We start from the raw sequence: 24,607 nt of genomic DNA on the forward strand, positions 1-24,607 counted from the left end.
TCTAACAATTTTAATTAGTTTAGGTAAATCCTTTGGATTAAGGTAGACCTAAAAATCATTTGTAAATCCTTTAACTACGTGGCATTCCAAGTGAATGGTCTAAAGTCCTCTAAAAAGGCTCACTTTTAATAGGGTGATTGAAATACTTCAACCAAGTCACATTTAATAGTGTGTATTTTAAACTTTAACAAGGTTGGCCTTTCATAGGGCATCACTTTAGAAGATGAAAAAATGGTAGCATGTTACTGATGGTTTTTCCCAAATTGGGTCTCAATGTAAATCATTGTGTTATGTGTGTTGCTAAGTCTGTTATGTTTCATGCTTTACATTTTTGCAAATTGATTTGATAGTAAGCTATAAGTTTTAAGTTATTGCATAATCTTATGGATGCATGCATAATGGTAAATATTTTATGGGTTCACTAAGCTATGAAAAGTTTTAATTGTACATTTGGACCATGGATAACTAATTCAGATGCCCCCCTCTCTCAGCTATGCTAAAAGGGTTCCAACAATTGGTATCAAAGATAAAAATGTCCAAAAGAGAAGTACCCAAGCTCAATAGAGATAAATTTCCTACATGGAAAAGTTTGATGAAGCTACACCTTGGAGGAATTGGAGATCATGAAAAATCAACCCTTGAAGTGGAACATGTTGATCCAACAAGTGCTCCAACTACTGAAGATATGAAGAAAAAGAAAGAATAATCAAGAAATGTTGGAGATTGCCTCTACCCTAAGCTATGTTGAATTTGATGATATCAAAGAATGTAACACTACAAAAAAGATGTGGGATGTCCTAACTACCATCTATGGAGGAGACAAAAATGTTCAAAGAGCCAAATTTGAGATTCTTAGTGGAAAATTTGATGACACAAGAATGAAAGAAGGTGAAAAAATTGCTCAATATTTTTCTAGGATAAAAGAAGTTGTTAGTGCAATAATAGGTGCTACTAGATAGATAGATGCTGATACTATGTTAAATAAAGTCTTGAGGACATTACTGCCTATTTATGCTATTAGAGTTTTTGCAATTCAAGAAATAAGATGTATTGTTGGAAATGATCTAACCTTTGTAGGTCTGGTAGGTAAACTCACTACATTTGAGCTACCTAAATTTGATAATTACAAACCTAGAGCTCTTGAATCTACTTTAAGAGCTAAATTATTGTTGAAGGGTTTTGAAGAGCCCATCAAGTAGAAGAAGAGGAGAAAGGTAAAATGTGTGTCTAGTGATAGTGACACTGATGAGGAAGATGTTGATCATCTTGAAGAATTTCTAGCAAGAAGGTTCCATAGAGGAAAATGCAAGTTCAAAGGTAAGTTATCTATCTTTTGTTTTAATTGTGATGAAGTTGGTCATATTGCTGCTAGATGCCCATAGAAGAAGAACCGTAAAGTTGGTGACAAATACAAGAGTAGAAGAGATGATAACAACAAGTATTATAGAGACAAAGGAGAGAAGTCATGCTACATTGGTGAAGAGGATACAATGGATGAATCTAATGATCATGATGATGAAGTGGTGTGTGTTACAATGAAGGATGAATTTGATGAAGATGAGGCAACTGCACTTGTGACATGTTTGAACAAGAATGACAGATGGACCATTGACAATGGGTGCTCACATCACATGACTGGAGATAAAAGTAAGTTCATTGCGCTAAATTGTTCTAAAGGAAATAGTGTGAGATTTGGTAATGATGTACCATGTTTAATAAAAGGAAAGGGTTCCATCAAACTCATGGACAAGATTTCATGTGACAAAACTTACTATTATGAACAACTAAACTATAATATTTTAAGTGTGTCACAACTAAATAACTCTAGATGTAATGTTGAATTTGTGAATAAGGCTACTAAGATATTTGATATTGATAGTAAAATGATTGTAAAGGATGATCAATCTAGAGGAAATCTATTCTACCTTGATATAGAGGATGCTACTTGTCTAGTTGTTAAATTTGATTATGTATGGATATGGTACAAGAGGTTATGTCATGTTAGCTTTGATAACTTGGTTAGTATCAGTAACATGAAAAAAGTTAGAGGTTTGCCTAAATTGAACAAACCTGACAATATAATGTGCAAACAATGTCAGCTAGGAAAAATGATAAAGTCAAGTTTTAAGAGTAAAACTTATACCTCTAAGGAAATACTTGAGAACATTGGGAATAAATTTATTCTATCCTAATCTAATCCACCTTCCAAGTGGACCCCCTTGTTTAGCTTCACTAAACTACTAACACAAGATAGAAGCCAAAAACTATTTCATTACATTTCAAAAATTCCTTACATAACACATGGAACTGTAAAAACACAACTTCACTATAAAAGCTAATAATCTATTCTCATAAACTCTTTCTTCTAACTAGATAAATTAACACAGTTGGGTCGATTCCTATATATAGGAGATTGACACTTATTCCCATAATAGAAAAGTAAATATCCTAGCTTTAAATCTGCAGAAGAGAAAGAAGGAAAATAACAACTCAATGTGGGAAGAAGAAATAATGGCTTAAGGAAAGAATAATAAAGTCTAAACATCCACTCACCATGAAATAAATGTAGAGAAGGGAATAAGTCTTCATGGCTCCTCCTTACTCACTGTCATCTCTTTTGGAACTGTTACAACTTTCCACCATTGTGGCTACATCTTAGCATTCTCTTCTACTTGAATGTTAATGGCGCTCATCTTTTGAATTCTTGAAATCATCTTTTAGCTTCATTGCTAATAGGTTAGTTATTATGCAGAGACATTTTTGCAAATAAACATTTATCAAATTAAATTCAAATATAAGAACACACATTTTGATAATTACATGAAATATTTCATAATACATATAATACTAGAAAAAGATGACATAGTATCTACCCATAGGTTTATCATAGGTTTGGTAAAAATAGGTGCACAAATGTTTTGACAAAAATAAAACAAAGTATCAATAAAGTGTTTAAAACTATAATGAAATAAAAGCAATATTTGGTCTCATCATCTACCTCCTGCTAAACTAATGCTTGTCCTCAAGCATTGCTCTTTCTTACTAATGACCTAAAATCTCGAATCTTAGTCCTTACTTTCTTACTACTCTTGAAGGTATAGTAAAATCCTCTCATTCTCTCCCACACTTTCCTTTTATGATCTTCCTACAACTTGTCAATTTTGTTAGCATTAACATCATATAAAGGCCACAGGAGCACTGGGGGCTGCATGGTTAAGGGACACCACAAATCTGGTTTGGCCTACTTTCCTAACTCTAAATATTTTGAAACCCTATGAAGTGCTACCTCCAAGTTGATGGGACTATGTGATTCTGACTTTTTAAGAGATTCAGGCAATCTAGCTGATCTACTCCTAGCACCATTTATAGCTCTCTAGAAAGCACAATAGGGAAAATCCTTATAATTAGCATATACCTTAGCACTAGCTACAAAATATCCTATCCCTTACTTCTAGATTCTTCTTTTCATAAGTTAATGTGAACCAATCACTGAGAACTTCATCTGGCTTGCTACTCTTAGTTCTTAAAGGTAAGGGTTCTGTCCTTTCCTCATCCCTACAATTATTTAGTTTCCTATCATAGTTTGCTTCATTGGACATCCAAGACATGAGGGCTCTTAAATGTATATCCCCTATGTAGAGCAAGGGATTCCATTGAGTCTCTGAAGGGATAAAAAAATTATGAACATATAATTTACAAAGTAAATTCTGCTGCCAAGGTCGTAGAGTTTGATATAGTCCATAAAATTCTTGTACTAATTTGAACTCTGCATAAATATTTTTAAGAGTTAATGTTAATTGAAACAAAAGAAATTCTTCTTTTAATAAAAGAGCATCAACTCTTGGTGGTGGTCTACGAGCAAGGGCCTGATTAGCCAACTTGAGGTCATGATCCATTCGTTTCTTTTAACTTGCTAATTGTTCCTTTACATCTACAATTTCTTCACGTTGAGATGCTATGATTTTATTCATCTTTTTTCTCTCTTCTTCCCACAAGGCCTCAACAAATATATATTGTCCATACAACTAAAATAGGAGTTTCTATAGTGTGATAGAACTGTTGTCTTCTTCATGATTTTTTTTCCTCTTTCTTTGTTCCTTCCATAAATGTTCTATAAAACTAGTAATCCATGTTGATTTGTGAGGAACTAGGGTAGTGTTTGGATCAACTTCCTCAAGAACTATTTCATCCCTATAGCTAGAAGTACCTGGTTGGTCTACTAGGGTATCATATGGATTTTCTTTGATTTTATCCCTACATTCCTACTAGGATTTTTAGGAATGCTTGTAATCTCAGGATGGGTAGGAGAGTGATCAGAGAAAATTTGCATAGGGTATTACTTAGTAGATGTTTTGGACAAAGTAGAATCTTTAGAAACTTTCCCTCTCATCTTAACACTTCTCCTTACAGGGGTCTCTTCTTGCATCACAAGCTTTTGCCAACTTTTCCCTTTGGGTGTCTCTGCTGCAAGAGTAGTTGCTATTGGACTTTTCTTTGTTCTTTTTTGTCTCACAATCGTAGGGTTTGGCTCTTATTTTTCTTGAAAAAAGATTTCTTCTTGCATTTTTTGTTTCCTCTTTGCTCTACTAGAAGTAGGTTTCAAGGTCTCTTGCATAGGTGAAGGCACGATCTCTTGAACAGGGATAGTTTCTTGCACATTTCCTTGGGTATTTTTTGGCTTCAGCCTCTTGGGTATTTTGTTCAATAGGCACATTGGTGGGGACATTTTCCTCAATAGGCTATTCACTAAGTGCAGCTTGGGGTTGCAAATTTTTGTCTTGTAAAAATTCATACCATGTCATGAGAGACACATCCCTAAGCAACCTCTCTATTAGTAACTTGATTAAGGTATGATGGGTAACAAAATTATTTTTTCCTTTATGAGTTTCTTTCGCACTAATACAAAGCATATTATACATGAAATTTGGAATGTTTATTGCAAGATTATGCCTTATACAAATAACTAATTTGAAATGATGTGCATGAAAGTATGAGAATATGCCTTTGCATGTAAAATACTTGACAATATGCATGGCGGTAGTGACATTCTCTTGTAACCTTGCTTTGTAATGTCCATTTGAGGATTAGTTAGTCTAGTAAATTGAGCTCTTACTGACCTCACATCATGTGTGATAGGGTAAGGTTCTCCAACTATAGGAAACCTAGTTACTTCAGCAATGCATTCCTCTGTTGCAATCACCGTTAAACCCCAAATGGAAGCTTCACCCTCATCAAATGTCTTTATGATTTCTATGGCCACCTCTTCATCATATGTAGTCAAACTCAAGAAAGACCCTAGCCATCTGCATGCATTAAACCTTCTCAGAGGTTCTATGTCTAAGAGCAACATAGTATGTTCCACTGGTTCTCTCCTTTGCAACTATCCACCTATTTTCTTAACACTTTCTCTGCTTGCTCTATTTTCCCCCTTTTGAATTCAAGCTACTTTTTTGTTTTACATACTCAACTCACATTTCTTTTTTTTAATAGGCAACTAATGTCATAACAAATTGTTATGCATGATAATATGGATTTTAACAAAGATAAATCATGCATATGAGTGAGAATCATCCAAAAATGGGGTTCATATCACAAAAAATTTAAACACAAGTCACATCACAGCTTGACATAGAAAATCATTTTAAAATAAGGGGTACGACACCTCACTTGTCTACTTATGGCAATTAAATTCCATTAATGAAGGGAATGTGAAGATTTGAAAAAATATTTACGGATAAATAGAAATGCCATTGGATATTAGTGACCTTCCCTGCCCTCTATTAAATATGGACAAGTGTCCAAACTTGTTAGACCTAGTATGGGTAAGGGATTGGCATAACACTGCCATCATATAAACTATGCAATATTAAATATAATTAATAGAATTTGCAAACTATAAGTGAATAATAATTTGAAAATGTTATACATTTTAATTGATCATCGCACATACCAAAAAAAAGGTGGAAAAAGTGATATTAGCATTGGTAGCATCTGTCAGCATCTTGCAAGGTTTATTGAAAACATGAGAAATTGATGACATGAAAAGTGGGTGGATGGAAGATAAAGAAATAAGATGAGGTGGATAGGTAGAAGGTAAACAAATGATATGGAAGGTGAAAGTGAATGACAAAGTGAACTCTATGTGGACATAAATTCTTTATTATGAACATGCAAAAAGGAATTCATGTTGAAGAGTGGTAGTCAAAAGTTTGACACCTTCGGTTGCAAGAAGAGTTACCTGATGTGTATTTAAATCTAGTCGCTGAAACGGCTGCAAGGAGTCCTCTTTGGTTTGGGGCCATTTATATAATTTGAGTCTATGACCATTGACTAATAATTTGAAAAGTACTAGATCAATGGTAGTTAATTGAACAGCTCCATTATCAAAGACATGACTAAATTCATATGGTCCTAGCCATCTTGTTTGCAACTTTCCTAGCATATCTTTAAATCTAGAATGATATAATAGTGCCCAGTCACCAACTTGAAATTGTTTACTAATAATATGAGAGTCATGCTATTGTTTCCTTTATTTTGTATTAGTTTAGTGCATTCTAAACCAACTTTGCACATTTCATCCAGAGAGTTAAGATGTAGAAGATGTTCTCTTTATGCTATAGGAAGTTCAATATCCAATGCCAATGCTCTCCTTAGAGTTTTATGTTCAAATTCAATTGGAAGAATTGCTACCTTTCCATATAGGAGCTCAAATGGTGTAAATCCTATAGTAATATTCTAGGTTGTTCTGTAAGCCCAAACAACTTCTTGTAATCTACTGGTCCAATCCCTACGATGTAGATGAACTATTTTGGTTAGGATGTTCTTCAGTTCATGGTTTGTGACCTTTGCTTGTCCATTAGCTTTAGGGTGATAATGACTCAATTTCTAATGCCTAATGCTATACTATTTCATCAACTCCAAGATCATATTAGAGGTAAATTATGCACCTTGGTCAGTGACTAGCTCTTTGGGTACACCATAGAAAGTAAAAATTTCTTCATATAGAAATTCAACAACTTTTTCATCATGAGCATGCTTCATGCCCTTGACTTCAACCCATTTTGTTAGGTAATCAGTGCACATAAGAATATAGGATTTCTCATTAAATGGAGAATCAATTGGACCAATGAAGTCCATGCCCCATTTGTCAAATGGTGTTAATGCCATCTAAGGATTAAGAGGCATTTCATCTATTCTTTTTGGTTGGCTCATCCTTTAACACTAGTCACACTTGTATAGTTCGTTGCATCTTTGTGAAGTGTAGGCCAATAATAACCAGTTGTCAAGATTTTCAAGGCTATTCCTTTTGATGTAAAGTGTCCTCCACATGGTTTATTATGACATGCATGTAGAATATCATATGTCTCATCGTCTCTCACAAATCTTCTCATAACTTGATTAGGTATAGCGTAGAACAAGAGATTATCTATCAAGGAGAAATGAAAGCTTTTCTCTACAAGTAGCTTCTTTTCCTTGTAAGAAAAATGTTCTAGTATTTTATTGGCTGCAATTTAGTTAGCAATGTTTGCATAACATGGAGTTTGAATAGCAATTTGAAATAAATGCTCACCCAAAAATGCATCATCTACCGAAGTAGTGTCAGTATCATCATGATGGATTCTTGATAAATAATTAGCTACAACATTGACTTTTCCAGGCTTATTAGCAATAGTTATATCAAATTCTTGCAACAACAATAACCATCTTGCTAATCTACCAATTATAGTAGGTTTATTCATGAGATATTTAATTTCTACATGATCAATATGAACAAATATGGAATAGCTAGTTATGTAATGCCAAAATTTGTTCAGGGCATAAACTACTACTAGCAATTATTTTTCTGTCACTATGTAATTTAATTATGGTCCATGAAGGCTCTTGCTGATATAACAAATTGCATTTTCAATATTTTGAGATTGTTGTAGACTGCACCTATGGCATAATTAGAGGCATATATATATATATATATATATATATATGAAAAGGTAAATTCCAATTAGGGCCTTGTAAAACTGGGGCTGTAGTCAAAAGTTTCTTAAGGTGTAGGAAGGCTTCATCACATTCGAATGTCCAAGTAAAATCAACTTCTTTTGTGAGTAACTTATACAAGGGACTAGCTATTTTGCTGAAATCTTTTATGAAACATTTGTAATATCGATCATGACCTAGAAAAGATCTTACATCTTTTGATTTTGTAGGTATGGGCAATGTGTGAATTACCTCTATCTTAGCTAGATCCACCTGTATTCCTGTAGTTGATATGAAATGACCAAGTGCCACACCTTCCTGCATGAGCATGAAACACTTTTCACCATTAAGAACCAAATTATGTTCTTGACACCTTACCAAAACCTTTTCAAGATTCACCATTACTTCTTCAAAAGTGACTCTAAATGTTGTGAAGTCATCAATGTATATTTCCATACAACCATGTGATATATCAGCAAAGATGCTAATAACTACTCGTTGTAATGTTGTAGGAGCATTACATAGACCAAATGGTAAAACAGAGTATGCAAAAGTACCCCATGGACATGAAAATGTGGTTTTGTCTTGATTTTCAAGAGCAATACTGATTTATTTATAACCACTATACCCATCTAGAAAAGAGAAATACTTCTTTCCAGCTAGAGTGTCCAAAACATGGCCTATAAATGGTAAAGGAAAGTAATCATTTTTGGTGGCCTTGTTTAGTTCTCTATAATCTACACAAATTCTCCATTTTCTCCTTTTTTAGGCACTATGACTAGGGGTGGCACCCATCTACTATTAAATATATGATAAATAAAACTAGCATCAAGCAATTTTTGTAATTCAGTTTTAACTATCTCTCTAAGGCTTCGATTTATCTTTCTTTGGGGTTGACAAAGTGGTAGGAAACCTTCATTGATGTATATCCTATGAGGGCACTATGTAGGACTCAACCCTTTTGTGTCACTATAATCCCATGCAAAGGCCTTTTCATGCCTTTGAAGCAATTCTTTTAATTCTTCCATCTATGTGAGTGTTAATTTTGGATTAACATGGAGATTATGACCTTTAGATAGTTCAATAGTAGTCATGGACTCTATCATAATAGCTTCAAAGATTTGACTTGCTTCTAATTCACATGGTAAGAGTGGATAAAGAATATCAAGTTCTCTAAGAAAAGTACAATTCTTATCACATTCTTTATATGTGATTAATTCCAACATAGAACTTTTAGATACATCTTTTTCTACCACACAATTGTTAGTGAGGATACTCTAAAGTATTGAATCTTCCTCTTGCAGTTTTAGAAAAGACTATCTATGTAACATCATGAGCTATACTATAGAATTTAACTCTTCTTCTTCATCTCCTAAATCTGACCAAATAGATGTACTGAAATCTAGTAATGATTGGGCTGGAGGATATAAATCAAATTTATTTGTTTCTTGGCCATTTGATATGGTTATATTCCCTAATCTGCGACTTATATTTGGATCAGTTTTGGCTAACCATGGTCAACCTAGGATAACAAGGTAACCATATAGATTAAGTTTGGGGTATAAAATGATGAATTCTATAGGATAATCTATAGAATCTAAGGTTACAACTATGTTTTCTATTATCCCATCAGGGGTGATAGTAGAACTATCTGCAAGTTGCAAAATTGTTGGTGTAGCACTTAGTCCTTCTATTTTCAACTTCTTCATAGTATCCTTGGTCATGATATTTATAGCAGCTCTAAGATTGATTAAAGTATTTTTAACAAACTAACCATTTCTACTGACATTCACTACTAGACTTCCTGGATCAGAATATTTTGGTGTGATCAATTTCTCTAACATGATGTCAGCCAATTTTCCCACAACATGGACTATGGTGGGGTCCTTTTTCTTCCTTCTAGGCTTCTTCATGTAGGCTTCTCTAATGGCTTTTCCATAAACTGGAACATCCAAGTAATGGCTTGAAACAAGCTTATGCTATAGGAAAGTAAAATGCAAGGAAAATAACCTACACTATTGCTACAAGAAACCAACACACTTCACTCTATGAATACAAGAAATGCAATGAAAGGCTAACAAATATTTCAACTCAATTCATCCACTACAACTATTCTCACATATGTTGTAGGAACATTCATGAAGTGCGATGCTATAGGAAGGAACTTACAACTTCTACTTACAATACCAAGAATTCTTGGAAATAAATCTATTCTATCCTAATCTAATCCACCTTTCAAGTGGGCCCGCTTGGTCAGCTTCACTAAACTACTAACACAAAATAGAAGCCAAAACCTATTTCATTACATTTCTAAAATTCATTACATAATACATGGAACTGTAAAAACACAACTTCACTATAAAACCTAACAATCTATTCTCATAAACTCTTTCTTCTAACTGGCTAAACTAACATACTTGGGTCAATTCCTATATATAGGAGATTGACACTTATTCCCATAATAGAAAAGTTAATATCCTAGCTTTAAATCCACAGGAGAGAAAGAAGGAAAATAAAAACTCAAGGAAGGAATAAGGAATAATGGCTTAAGGTAGGAATAATAAAGTCTAAACAACCACTCATCATGGAATAAATGTAGAGAAGGTAATAAGTCTTCATAGATCCTCCTTTTTCATTGTCATATCCTCTAGAAGTGTTACAACTTTCCTCCACCATGGCTGCTTCTTAGTGTTCTCTTCTCCTTGAATGTTGTTGGCGCTCATCTTTTGAACTCTTCCAATCATCTTTCAGCTTCATTGCTAACAAGTTAGTTATTATGTAGAGACATGTTTGCAAATAAACATTTCTCAAATTAAATTTTAATATAAGAACACACATTTTGATAACTATATGAAATACTGCATAATATATATAATACTAGTAAAAGATGACATAATATCTACCCATAGGTTTATCATAGGTTTGGTAAATATAGGACCAAAAATGTTTTGAATAAAATAAAATAGAGTATCAACAAAGTGTTTAAAACTATCATGAAATAAAAACAATTTTTGGTCTCATCAAACCAATAGATGTGCAAAGCTACAAAGGAGATAAGTACATTATGTTGTTTGTTGATGATTATTCTAGATTGATGACAATTATGTTTCTGAAATAGAAATTTGATGCTTTCCAAATGTTTAAGTAGTATTTAGCAAGAGTTGAGAAAGAAACAGGTAAGATTCTAAAGTGCTTGAGATCATATAGAGGAGGAGAATTCACATCACATGAGTTTGAGATGTTTTGTAATGACAAAGGAACCAAAAGACATATATCTGCACCTAGAACCAATCCAAAAGATAGAATTATTGAAAGGAGCAATTGGTCTATAATGGACTATGCTAAGACACTCATGATGGAGAAGAATGTTTCTTTCAAATTTTGGAGAAAAGCTATAAGTACAAATGTCTATACCTTAACCATGTACAAGTCAAGAAAGGTTCCCAGATAACACCTTTTGAATTATGGTATGGATACTCACCAAATGTAAAATATTTTAAGGTATTTGGAAGCAAATGCTACATTCTTAAAGATTCTAGGAATGATAAAATTGATGCAAAATGTAAGGAAGTCATATTCCTAGGTTACTCCACAAGAAGTAAAGCATATAAGTGTTTGAATACTAACACTAAAAAAATTGTGGAGAGGGAAAATGTGATCTTTGATGAATATACAGAAGCACATGAGGCTGATGTGTGGCGTCACCCGATCCACTATAGTATTGATGACATAATTGAATTATGGTACTTCTAATTTGATCTTTTGATATACTTTTGAGACTATAAGGTTATGTCAATTTGATATCTGCATTTTGATGATTCACACTTATGTTTGCATATTGGGGGCTAATTGATATATTTAATGATTTAATTTCATGTTCTAAATTATTTCAATTTCTTTAATTAAAGTTGAATTGTAGAAATACTTGAATGTCAAATTGTAATGTTCAAATGAAAATTAGTGCCAAAGGATAGATTTAGATATGCAAATGAATCCAACTCACACGCCTTGTAACTTAATAGTCAAGAATTCAATATTTTATAACTATGATAGAAAAAAAATTATGAGGTTGTTCAGAAAGTTAATCTAATCATGTTACATAAGAATCAATGTTGATATGCAAGGATTGGTATTTTAATGTTTTGATTGTTTTATAGGAAAATGATTAGAAAAGGGAAAGTTAATTGGAAATGATGAAATATGCAAGCCTAATATTGAATATGGAAGCACGATTTATTGCACTTTCTTATATATTGCTTTTCTTGGACTACTGATGGTCGAGTTTAATGTGCAAGAATTTGACCATGCAATTTAATGGGGGACCAAGGCTCAAACCCATGTGAAACATGACATGCTGGAGGTTGGATCTATGGAAGGATTTAGACCTCTTTGTAATGTGTTTTATTTCATAATGTGAATGGTATGTGGGTGATAATTGAATGCATATATTATTGGAAAGGGTCATTTTAAATATAATATGTTGTGTTGTGTAACTTGACACTTGTTTTGTCCTTATGGAAATGACTTGGAATTTAGAGTTTTTGGGAAAGTAACCTAACCTAAACATAACCCCAACATAGTATCCAAGTTAACCTCACATTCAACAGTGTTGGGTAAGTCCCTATCCATTGAAGTTTGAATTCCAACATTCCATTAACTTTTGGGGATCAAAAAGTGGTCCTAGGGGGTTACCATGGTGAAAAATAAGTGTCCACATAATAATAGTATGGATTGGTGGTCTAAATCTAACTATTAGTAGGCCTAGATGACCTTGGGAACCCTCTAGATAGGTCACTTTCAAAGAAATTCGAAATTTGAGTGTCACATCATTTCTTCCACTCTATTAGTTGGTAAAGGCTACATTTTTAGAAGGAGACAAGAGTGTAAGAAAAGGCAGCTCATGTTATGACCATTTTTAGATAGTAGGGGTTTTTGGATCCTTTTTAGAGGTTGGGGAATGAAATTAGTGGGTTGTCTACCCACTCTCTAACTTTAGAGACACTTAGGGTTTGGAATCTTGGAGGGAGCTCTTCTACAAAATTCTCGTTCTATTTTGTAAAGGGATTCAATGTTGGTTTTCTTTCCATGGAGTTAGTTTGCTTCCATTTTGAAGTTGAATCTTGGTATTACATTCATAAGAATATAGGTAGTGAGAATGACATTGTAAGGGAGATGTGTGGTACCATTTTATATCTTCTTGTGTTGTGTTGTGTGGTGTTGAACATGAAGTTTGGATTTCCTTTTTTTTCTTGCTTTTGATCTTCTATGATTTTGTGCTTGAGTGTTGTTATGGGTGTGAAGGCTTCACTCACACTTTGGGAAGGAAAGAGAAGTCTAGGGTGAAGGGGTTAGTTGGGCTTGAAAACATATTGAGAACCTTTGAGTATGGGCTCCATTGTATGCCATGATTATTAATATCTTGCTAGGAGTGATAAGGAAAGTATGATGTCTAAATAAAGTTTATGGAGTATGGGCTCCAAGAGAGTTACAACTGATGATAGTATGTTTGGAGTATGATTGTGAAAGACCCAAAAGGGCATGAAATTTTTGTATGGTGGAAGGCCCTAAAGGGCATGATTTTTTTTTTTTGTAGGTATTGTTTGATATGGAAAATCTCCATTTGAAAAGAACACCTTCTCCCTATGTTTATGTTTGAATTTGTGAACCATTGTGAATTATCCTTGGGATGTCATTGTTCAATTTTTGTGATGTAATGTATATGTTCTTGCAATATTGTATGTGAAACCTAGTTTGAGCCTTGTTCTCCTAGCATAGGGGTGGTCTCTTTGGAGATCTATGGTTGGTGGAAAGCACTTGTGGTCCTTGTTTTTCTATGATGTATTTTCAGATTTGAACTCATGGGAGCAATGAAAACAATCTTGGAATGGTCATCTTGTAGTTGTGCTTGAAGGAGGAAACTCGTCTTTGGGCATTGTGCATGTTATGGAGAATCTTTCTCCATCTTTTTCATATTGATGTAAGGAATGGATTGCATAGTAGCAGGGATGGGATGTGTTAGATCATAATACATTTGAAAGGATGGATTCTTTCTGTATGTTGTAGAATATTATATTGTATATATGAAACCCTCAAATTTGGTATTGTTTATTGTATTGTAAAAGTGGAGTCTTCTTTTAGGCCTAGTTTTGTAAGAGATGTATCCATGAAGGAAATGGAAAAATTTAGATAGTGTCTTATATATTTTTATTGGAAAATTTAGTCTTATTAGTTGTAATGAAATGTAAGGGTTGACAATCTTGATAGTCATAAATGGAGTATAAAAAGAAACCTATTTTATAAGATATAGCATTGGTTGATGTAATGAATCTGCATTGTTGTATTCTAATGATTTGGAATCATGAATGAATACATTTCCAAAATATTGTTCATATAAAGAAATTTTATGATGCCTTAGTAATATCATTTCAAGTTCCACTATTAATAGAATAGATTTACCCATTAGTCCATATTTGATCTGGGTTACAAAGAAAATTGATGTGCTAAGTCATTGTTTGTATGATTTCTAATAGATCCATTGCATTTGGTTTTACATTTAAGAGTAAAAAATAAAATCAAACTAATGTCAAGCCAAGGCTTACAACAACTTGGTTGTATAGAGAAAATAAATCAAATGATACTAGGACAAAAAAAATCTAAGGAAAAATACTATGTCAAAAAGTTTATAGGCTGAGGGAGAGTATTTCACTCCGTAGAATTTGTATGGAAGTGAGAAAATATCTCACTCCCAATTATAGAGAATTAATATATTCATCTGTTAGACCCCTTGAGTTTTTCACCAAACAATAAAACCTAAATAAATATACCTCAGTATTAGGCATCTTGCATAGGGTAAAGGGAAAAAAAATTCAATAAATATACTTGTGAAGGGTGGTGGGGGGGAGGGGGGTGTGGGGGATAGTGGTCCCCACTCCCCTAGGTGCCCATCTTCCCTTGCAAATCATATGGCACTTGGGAAAAGATGTAAAACTAACCTTATGTCAGCAAAAATCATGCTAGCTACATCCTTCCTTGGTAAAAGGGTACCCCATCATGTCACTTTAATAATGTGTTGAGTGTTAAACAAGGTCCCTAGGGAGAGACCCCTCTCTAACAAGGACATAACACCTTGGTCAAGTCAATCACCCCCTTGGAAATAATATTCTAAGTGCATGGGAACATGTAAGGGTGGATATGCTCTGACTAAAGTTAGAATCCTCCCTTCCTTGGTGCCTTCACCATGGGGAAAGGGATTCACATGGTCTAGGAAAGTAGGTATAAAATTTGGCATAATATAATATAATTAGTAAGGGAGGGGAATAGGTCATATTGTTAGTTAGAATTAATGTAATGATTAAGTGGGGGCCATGTGGTAGAGGAATGGGTAGGTTTAGGTTATATGAGTAACTTTAGTTAATAAAGAAGCTAGTTACTAATGTTAGGTAGTAATGTGAATGAGTGAGTGGACTTAGTAAGTAGGTTGTGGGTAGGTATTAATTTAAGATGAATTTTCTATTAATTATATATATATATATATATATATATATATATATATATATATATATATATATATATATATATATATATATATATATATATATATATATATATATATATATATATATATATATATATATATATATATATATATATATATATATATATAGATATATATATATATATATATATATATATATATATATATATATATATATATATATGTATGGAATTTAATTTACCTTATAAAATAATGCAATGTGCAAGAAATTAGGGACACAAAATATTTGATATATGCTTATGTGTGTATGTATGTTAGTATAGATATATAGAGAGATAACATCAATGGTTCGTTAATATTGTTGAGAGACATAAATATGTACTAGATTGAATATGTAAAACTATCAACTACTATGTTCTTATATATAAGTTTAAAAAAAAACTCGGTGCCTACCCCATACTCATACCCTGGATGGGTCCTTTTACTCAAGCCATAGGCTAACTAGCAAATAGAGTTAGGAGGGGTGAGGGTAGCAAGTAGATAAGGAGTTCACTATTTATTATGGGTGGTGAAAATATTATAGGTCATATTAAGTAAGTAAACATATGGCATAGATTGGTTAGTGGATAATTATTAAGGTAGTAATTAATAAATTGGTAGATAGTAATAAATAAAAGAAAGTAATTCTTTTAAATTTGATATTAGACAAAGGTTGTAAGACCTAGTAAGGGGTAGAATGTTAGGTAGTTAGTAAGTATATCATGCCTTTTTAAAAGTTCTTTAGGAAGTGTTATTATCATTTGTTAAAAAACTTGGGTTAGTGGTTAGATTGTAGGAGTTGTCTATTAGAACATCTAATCTAGTTATGAGTGTGGTGGATGGGAAGTGTATTTTAGTAATGACTCATCTCTAATATGTTAATAATTTGGTAAGTCATATATGTTGGTTATCAGGAGCTAGCCAGTCTATTGAAATAAAATTGTTTGGAATTTTATCCACTTAAATTAGTAGATTAGTTAGTGAGTGATTAGTGACTCGTAGATGATGATTTCTTAGGAAATATTGATAATGTATACGATCTAATTAAGTAATGTTGTGTGGGATATACCAAGGAAATAACTATATTATACTCCTAAAATATTTTGGTGTAAGTAGAATATAGATATAATTTGAACCTATGGTAGTAGATACTAATGTATATGTATGACATCTTATAAACTGAGAACTCAAAAACTATATATACATATATGACATTATAGTGAGTAATTTAGTATTGATCAATACCCTAAGAGATATTTTGGACTAATGGTGGTGCTATAATGAAGTTGTTAGTGGGAAAGTCAAAGGTTTTAGCTTGATTGAAGATGAAACTATAAAATTACATTAATTAATTAATTCTTTAAAAAAAAATTAGGTTGTGTTTTTGCCTTGTAAATTTTGGGCATGATAGCTAAACAAGTAAAGGAACTATAACAATACAAATCATTTGTATATTTTTATGAAGGTATGCCTACTAAAAAAGATGTTGCAAATCAAGCTATAAATCAAGAGCAAGTTTCAATGACCATTGAGTCACATCCTATGAATGTCGAGTTACATTTAGGAATTGAGCTACATTAAGATGTTGAGTTACAAAATTAAGTGAATGTACATTCTGGCTCTGAAGTTAGTGTACATGAAAGAAATACTGAGATGCCTGGTAGAGATGCACATAGTGATTCAAAAGTTGAAAGAAAAAATGAAGAAACAAGAGCAAAGCCAAGATTGGCAAAATATGTGAAAAGGCATCATTGTACTCAACAAATCATGAGAGATAGAGATGCTAGGCCAATGACAAGAAATAGATTGAGAAGTGATATATGTTTTTTGAGCATGAAGGAGTCCAAATTAGTAAGACATGCATTGGAAGATGATGACTAGAATAAAGCCATGGAAGAAGAGATTGAACAAATTTAGAAGAACAAAACATGAAGTCTAGTTCTTAAACTAGAAGATAAAAACATGATTGGCACCAAGTGGGTATTTAGAAACAAGCTACATGAAAATGGTGAAGTTACAAGGAACAAAGCAAATTTAGTTTGCAAGGGATATGCACAAGAAGAAGGAATTGACTATGGTGAAAAATTTTCCCCTATTGCAAGAATAGAAGGAGTGAAAACTCTACTTGCTTACTTTGCATACAAAGGTTTTAAGGTTTATCAAATGGATGTTAAGTCTGCATTTCTGAATGGCATATTGGAGGAAGAAGCTCACATAAAAAAACCAAAAGGATTTTTTGATGTTAACAATAAGAACATGGTATGTAGACTTCACAAAGCTTTACATGGTTTAAAGCAAGCACCAAGAGCATGGTATGAGAGACTTCATAGCTATCTTGTGAATATTGGATTTGAAAGAACTGATGATAATAACAATTTGCACATGAAGATAGATAAAGAAAAAGCTATTTTGATATTTAAATTTTTTTTTAATGATATCATATTTGGAGGTCAAGATGCTTTATGTAAGGATTTTGCAAATTAGATGAAGCAAGAATTTGAAATGTCTATGTTTGGACAGATCAAATTTTTTGTGGGTTTGCAAGTATATCACATAAAATATGGTATATACATCACTCTATCAAAATATGTGAAAGAGATATTGAAGACTTTTGTTTTTGAGGATTCCAAACTAGTAAGTACACCTATGGTGATAGTACACAAGTTTCCAAAGAATGATGATTCAATTGAGGTGAATCAAACATTATACAAGTCTATGATTGGGAAATTGCAATATGTTGTTCATAGTAGACCTAACATGGTATTATCTATAGAGATACTTGCAAGATTTTTTGCTAATCCTAGGGAGAATCACTTAATGGCTATGAAGAGAATAATGAGATATATGAAAGGAACCCAAGAGTTTGGTCTATACTACAAGAAGAATGAGAAATTTGAATTGAGAGCTTTCATTAATGCTAATTGGGATAGAATCATTAATGACAGAAAGAGCACTAGTGGAGGAGCATTTTTCTTAGGCAAAAGGCTAGTTACATGGGCTAGTAAGAAACAAAAATGCACCTCACAATCTACTGTTGAAGCTAAATATGTTGTTTCTACTATAAATTGTACAGACATTGTATGGATCAAACAACTACTCAAAAGAATGAAGGAAAAGATCACATAACCTATAACACTTTACTATGATAATAGAAGTGCTATAACCATATCAAAGAATCTAGTGATGCACACAAAGACTAATCACATTGCAATCAAGTATCATTATGTGAGAGAGTTAGTCCAAGATAAAGAGGTGAAGATGGAATATGTCAACACAAAGGAGAAAATTGCTGATATCTTCACAAAAGCATTACCTAAGGATGTCCATGAGTATCTAAGAGGTAAATTAGGGGTAATACCCCTATCTAAGGCTATCTAAGTAACAAAGGGAGTGTCCTATATCAAATCAGATGATTGACACATGTTACAAATTGATGTAGAGGATCTTACTTTAGGTAGATCCTAAAGTAAACAAAGAGCTAAAATTTCCAAATTAGTCACTAGTAAGGTGATAGAGGGAGCAATTGGAGAAGTTGGAGAAATTAAACAAGTTCATATATGCATTTTTTAAAGATGACAATGTTTTTGGGATATGTCTTTGGCATTGTTGTCAAAGAGGGAGAATATGTACTAAACTGATCAAGAAGGATCAAGAAAGATTGTTACAAGAAAGAGGGAGATACTTGAAGGAACTCAGAGGGAGTTATAAGAAAGAGTTTTTGTACCCTAATTAGAAGATAAAAGTTTCTAATAGAGGGAGAAATGCTAATACAATAGTTTTTTGGTATTGTTTTACTATTTTAACCTAGTTAGATTGATTGAACAAGATGTACATCATTTGATTGTTTTTGGGTTGACCAGTTTGGTCTGCCATCAAGACCAAAGAGAGAGATTGTTGAAATCTAATTGAAAAGATCATTATTATGAGGGAGATTCTTATATGTTTCAATCATTATTTTTTCACTGATGTCAAACCTGATAAACTTATTGTTTGTTGGTAAGATAATTGCTTATAAGATTCACTTTTACTATCACTTAGTTGATTGATGAGGAGGATTTGATCAATAAGAGGTAACAGCAATACCTAGAGGAAAGGTCAAGTTATGCTTATGTAATGAAGTACAAGGATCAGTTAAGATAGTCATAACATGATTCATTGATTATCTACTTAAGGTTACAAATGTTGGCTACACCAAGAAAGAATAAAAGAAGATGTAATACAAAAATTGTTTGATAAGCTTGACTGAGTGGATAGTAGGGGCTAAGAAATGTTAGTGCAAGCCAAACAAAAAATAATTTGGTGCTAAGTAAATGCAAATTCTAATGAATGTTGAGCAAGTTAGATAGTGGCAAGTAAAGTTTAGTTGATACTGAGAACCACTAAACTTTAGTTGATGCTAAGTGATTCCATAGATGATGTTGAGTAACCTAGTGTGTGTTGAGCATCAGAAATAACATAGTTCTAAGTTGTTGCATTATTTTAGAGATCATAGATTCAATAAATCTCAGCCAACAATTTTTTTTTCTTGAATTTTGTGAACTAGGTGGAAGATAAGGATGATAAGATGGTGGCACAAAATTCTATGTAAACCATTTTTAGGTGAATTTGAAGAGGATCAAAGGAGAAATTTCTAGAAGAGATTTAGAATATGTGGTAGATACATTATATCCTACCTAACCCTAAAATGGATGATGGAGAATCAGAAGAAAAAGATCTTAATTTCCTATAAAACAAATGTTTGGTCATGAAGCAAAGGATGTCAAATGTGAGAACCTAATAGAGAAGGAGACATAAGGGTTTTGCTTCATCAAGTGATCTAGAGAAGAGTAAGAAATGGCATGTTAAGCAAGAAGACTTAAGGAGATAAATGCTTGAAGGGTCAACAAGCTACTAGAGCTGCAATGAGTATAGGCCAAGCTAAATACTTTAACCAGGTGGCATTCCAAGTGAATGGCCTAAAGTCCTCTAACAAGGCTTACTTTTATTAGGGTGATTGAAATTCTTTAACTAGATCACATTTAACAATGTGTATTGTAAAATTTATTAGGGTTGGCCTTTTATAGGGCATCTCTTTCGAAGAGTGAAAAAGTGGTAGCATGTTACTGGTCAATTTTCCCAAATTGGGTTTCCATGTAAATCATTGTGTTATGTGTGTTACATGATCTATTATGTTTCATGCTTTACATTTCTACAAATTGATTTGACAGTAAGCTACAAGTTTTTAGTTATTGCACAATCTTATGGATGCATGCATAATGGTAAATATTTTATGTGTTCACTAAGCTATGAGAATTTTATTTGTACATCTAGACCTTAGATAACTAATTCACACCCCACAACTCCCCCCCCCCCCCCACACCGCACCCCCTCCCCTCCTCCTCTCAGTTATTCTAAAAGGATTCCAATAATTGGTATCAGAGCCATCTTCTTAAGAGGACTAGTTTGAAGGTACTAGAAGCACAAATATCAGGATGTCTAAAAGAGAAGTACCCAAGCTCAATAGAGATAAATTTCTTGCATGGAAAAGTTTGATGAAGCTATACCTTGGAGGAATTGGAGATCATGCACAAACTACCATTGAAGTGGAACATGTTGATCTAGTAGGTGCTCTAACTTTTGAAGATATGAAGAAAAAGAAAGAACACTATTAGGAAATGTTGGAGATTTCCTCTTCCCTAAGCTATGCTAAATTTTATGATATCAAAGGATGTGACACTAAAAAGAAGATGTTGGATGCCCTAACTACCATCTATGGAGGAGAAAAAAATGTTCAAAGAGTCAAATATGAGAGTCTTAGAGGTAAATTTGATGACATGAGGTTGGAAGTAGGTGAAAACATTGCTCAAAATGTTTCTAGGATAAAAGAAGTTGTTAGTGCAATAAAATGTGCTACTAGATAGATAAATGATGATAGTGTCTTAAGTAAAATTTTGAGGACATTGTTTCATGTTTATGTTATTAGATTTTCTTTAATTCAAGAAGTAAGATGTATTGCTAGCAATGATCTAACCCTTGAAGGTTAGGTAGGTAGACTCACTGCTTTTGAGCTATCTAACTTTGATGATTACAAACCTGGAGCTCTTGAATTTCTTTTCAAAGGTAAACTATTGTTGAAGGATTCTAAAGAGACCATAACGAAGAAGAAGAGGAGACATGTAAAATGTATGTCTAGTGATATTGACACTGGTGAGGAAGATGTTGATCATCTTGAAGCATTTATGGCAAGAAGATTCCACAGAGGAATAGGCAAGTTCAAAGGTAAGTTACCTATCATTTGTTTTAATTGTGATGAAGTTGGTCATATTGCTGCTAAATGTCCACAGAAGAAGAACCATAAATGTGGTGACAAATACAAGAGTAGAAGAGATGATAATAATAAGGATTACAAAGACAAAGGAAAGAAGTCATGCTACATTGCTAAAGAAGATACTATGGATGAATCTAATGATCATGATGATGAAGTGTTGTATGTTGCAATGAAGGACAAATCTAATGAAGATGAGACAATTGCACTTGTGACATGTGTGAACAAGAATGATAGATGGATCATTGAAAGTGGGTGCTCACATCACATGACTAGAGACAAAATTAAGTTCATTACCCTAAATTTTTATGAAGGAAATAATGTAAGATTTGGTAATGATGCACCATGTTTAATAAAAGGAAAAGGTTCTATCAAACTCATAGATAAGATTTCATGTGACAACGCTTACTATGTTGAAGAACTAAACTATAATCTTTTGAGTGTGTCACAACTGAATAACTCAAGATGTAAGGTTGAATTTTTGAATAAGACTATTAAGATATTTGATACTGATGGTAAAATGATTGGAAAGGGTGATCAATCTAGAGGAAATCTATTCTACCTTAATATAGAGGATGCTAATTATCTAGTTGTTAAATTTGATGATATATGACTATGGCACAATAGGTTATGTCATGTTAACTTTGATAACTTGGTTAGTATCAGTAACATGAAGAAAGTTAGAGGTTTGCCTAAATTAAAGAAACCTGACAATCCAATGCGCAAACAATGTTAGCTAGGCAAAATGACAAAGTCAATTTTTAAGAGCAAAACTTATAACTGTAAGGAAATACTTGAGATTGTTCATACTGAGTTGTGTGGACCAATAGATGTGGAAATCTACAATGGAGATAAGTACATTATGTTGTTTGTTGATGATTATTATAGAATGATGACAATTATGTTTTTGAAACAAAAATCTAATGCTTTCTAAATGTTTAAGTGGTATTTAGCAAGAGTGGAGAAAGAAATAGGTAAGAGTCTGAAGTGCTTGAGATCATATAGAGGAGGATAATTCACATCACATGTGTTTGAGATGTTCTGTAATGATAGAGGAATCAAAAGATAGACATCTGCACCTAGAACACCACCACAAAATAGAATTTTTGAAAGGATGAATAGGTCTATAATAGACTGTGCTAGGATGCTCATGATGGAGAAGAATGTTTCTTAAAAATACTAGAGAGAAGCTATAAGTATAGTTGTCTATACCTTGAACTATGTACAAGTCAAGAAAAGTACCCAAACAACACCTTTTGAATTATGAGACATCCTTGATGATATACATCTTCTCTTTGATGAAGAAGATCCTTCTTTAGTTGTTGCAAGGGCCCACTCTGACCCTCTTGTCCATTCTCTACATGATCAATCTTTCCAGGGTTATATGATTGTAGTTCCTTACGTACAATAGTTGCAGGAGGTCTCTTTACCATTTGAGGAGATAGTTGGTTCTTTGGGATATGTTCTACACCCATTATTTCTAGATCTGAACATGTTCTTTTTAGCAGTGTTTGAAGGTGTGATAATCAATATTGACATAGGGACCATTGAGGAGGTTTTAGAGACACCTTTAATCTTTAGGATTTTTTCTACACATAGGGGAAGCATCTCATTTGTACCTATGATATTGTTTCTTCCAAAGGGGAGGAACATTATTTTGTAGTCATGGTTTAGCTTCTACCTTGGAACAACTATCACTAATCGACATTCTACATTGGGGGGGGGGGGGGGGACTACCTTGTTTCCTTTCTTCTTCTTCTCTTTTATGGGGGGGACCTTTTCCTCTTTTGGGATAGTGTTCTTCTCATACTTCTCTATTGTATATGTTAGGATAAACTACGGACAGAAATAAAAAACTACATGCAAATATAACCAATAATAGAAAAAATAATAGATCACACAAAAATGAACACAAGGCACCAAGATTTAACATGGTTCACCCAATCCCTGGCCTACGTCCACCAAACAGCAAGTCCGATCTTATTACAATCCAATGATTACAACTTGATTAAAATCCATAATCCCTTATAGCTCAATACCGCTACAAGAACCAATTTTGTATCACAACATAATGAAAAATACCCAACCCTAAGCCCTTTTATACAAGTATTAAACTACTTTAGGGTTATAACATGTTGGCCATATGTCGGCCATAATCTATTTATGAAGTATGTACAGTACTTTCTTGATCAGTCACCACAATCTAACAATCTCCATCTTGGGGACTGATTAGGCTCCACACTAAACAACAATATATACTTGATGTATGTCATAATGGGGGGGGGTCTTCATTATTCCATCCATCCATGCATCTTTTTTTTTCATATCTCTTTGGGGGAGGTTTTTTCCCATGAGGTTTTCCCTCTTTCTCCAATTTATGAAAGATAGCATTGCATTTTGTACAAGGGTACCTAACATGGCCTAGTAGCTAGGACCCATCATGCATTTTCATTGTAGCTTTCATTACCTTAAGTACATTCCCCTAAGTTGCACTTAAGGAGGTGTGTTAGTCTAAATAAGTATTTACTTATTACACTTTACTTAAGTTTACTTAGGTCAATCTATTATGTTATTATTTATTAGTATGACACTTAGGAGTTTGCATATTCATATGAGTTGTCTTATTGACAACACTGGAGTAAGAAACTCTAATTTAGCACATGGTTTCTACAACACTAGAGTTTGCATAATTAACTATGTTTTAATGTTGACTAAATAGTTATTTGCACTCTTATTTTAGCACATGGTGTCTACAAAATAATTTTATGTTCTACACCTTTGTAGGCTTATCCTCTCAT

This window comes from Cupressus sempervirens, chromosome 7 (assembly GCF_028749045.1).
Source record: "Cupressus sempervirens isolate cs-2001-9-10 chromosome 7, ASM2874904v1, whole genome shotgun sequence".
NCBI lineage: Eukaryota > Viridiplantae > Streptophyta > Pinopsida > Cupressales > Cupressaceae > Cupressus > Cupressus sempervirens.